Below are 1,754 nucleotides of genomic sequence, written 5' to 3'. Positions count from 1 at the left end.
GCACCACCCGAAGAGGAGCTCGCTCCCAACCATTGAATGGAGAGATCCGTTTTCTCAATATGATACTCCAGCACCTTACTGGACTCCTTTGTCACCAAGAAGGAATCATTTCGTTCTTGCTGTAACCGACGCATATTATCAAGCATCACCATTTCGGTTTCCTACTACGCGATATGGGGGAGGGGACACATCAGGAACTTCAAGAGTATTAGCTACTTGTTTTCCATGATTTTTAGCTTTAGTGATTATGGGTTTCTCATTTTTTGCAGCCCCATTCTTTACAATTGGGCCTTTTTTTATGACATGTTCAATAATTAGGAGCATCAAACTTGGGGGATTTTTTATGGTAGGTATGTCCCTTCTCAAAAATAGTTTGGGCCTTGATAACCTGGAGCTCATAATCAGTTTGGTCTTTAAGCTCTTCCATAGTACCCTTTTTGGCCTCTTCCTCACCTTCTTCGTAAAATGCATTGAAACGGGACCTCCCTTCCACAAAATTGGGCTCTGGATCTCCATCCTTTGCTATATTTGCCAAGAAATCATACTCATTAAGAGATCCCTTTTTCTTTTTTGGAAAGAAATATCTTTCTTTGTCCTAATTGACCTCTTAACCAACATCCATAGTCCGAAATTGGACGTGGCATTAGTGTTAGCATCCCGGACATTAATTCCTCATTATTCTTTCTATTTTGGTCACCTTCCCCAATAACAGTATTCCCTTCATCGGAGTTTTCATCATCACCGGAGTTGGCTTGGTGTGTCGATGCCTTAGTTTCAAGATTTTTGTAGCAAGATTCTTAACGATGGCCGTACTTCCCACAAGAGAAACAAATTTAATAGAGTCCTTCATACTTAATGTTCAATTCGCTTTCCAGAACAGAAATGCGGAGCACTAGTTTCTTGGTTAGATCGGTTTCCACGCAAATTCTCGTGAACTTTTCCCTTGAGTGTACAGAAGTCGCACGATCTATTTTGAGCATATGGCCAATAGTAGAACCCTCCCTCTAAAGAAATCGCTGATTATAGAGTTCTATAGGCAAGTTTGGGATACAAACCCATACAACAATCTTTCAAACCACATTCTCTGATGTGAGGAAGAAGGGCCTCCATCTTTGGACAATAAGGCATGGCTATCATCCACGGTCCTTCCATAAACGTATGAGAATAGTCCTCGTCATTTAAAAAATGAATAAGAAAGTAGTCACGATCCATATCAATAACATCAATGGTTCCTTTTCTTACCCAATCTCTTTTTATATGTTGTTCCATGAAGGCCAAACCAACCCTCTTGCCCAGCAACTTCACAATGAGGGCATTCTTCCAAGGTTTGCACCATTCTTCAAACTCTTTCTTAGAAACATGAATAGTCGGACAAGGGTCAAATTCTTTTGTAGTCTCCTATTGATCATTGTCCTCTTTATACCATCGATCTTTGGGGTTAGGATTGCCCTCCACCATATCATCAGCAAGCCCCATTTTTGGTATCCTTTCAAGGCAGTATCCGATGATAGCCAAGAGCGCTTCCTTGTAAGCAAGTTTCGAAACCACTGGTTCATGGGGATCACCCATAACTGAAGTGTCCATAGGATCTACCGGTTGATTGAAGTCCACCTCATCCTGAATTTTAACTTTTTTTGTACTTCGTTCGACCAGATCTTCTTCTTTTTGTGATGAAACCCTACTAGAGTATTCCATCACGTTTTTTTTTTGGTACAATAACTTTAGCCAAAATCTTTTAAATTGCAATTAATCAG

At 40.4% G+C, this 1,754-nt stretch overlaps 1 pseudogene; it reads right to left on the bottom strand.

The window, feature by feature from the left end:
• Positions 1 to 307: 307 nt before the first annotated feature.
• On the bottom strand, positions 308 to 1,458 carry LOC148573127 (uncharacterized; annotated as a pseudogene).
• Between the last annotated feature and the right edge of the window lie 296 nt (positions 1,459 to 1,754).

Source organism: Arachis ipaensis, chromosome B2, assembly GCF_059453495.1.
Source record: "Arachis ipaensis isolate K30076 ecotype BB chromosome B2, ASM5945349v1, whole genome shotgun sequence".
Taxonomy (NCBI): domain Eukaryota; kingdom Viridiplantae; phylum Streptophyta; class Magnoliopsida; order Fabales; family Fabaceae; genus Arachis; species Arachis ipaensis.
This window is presented reverse-complemented; position numbering and strand designations above follow the sequence as displayed.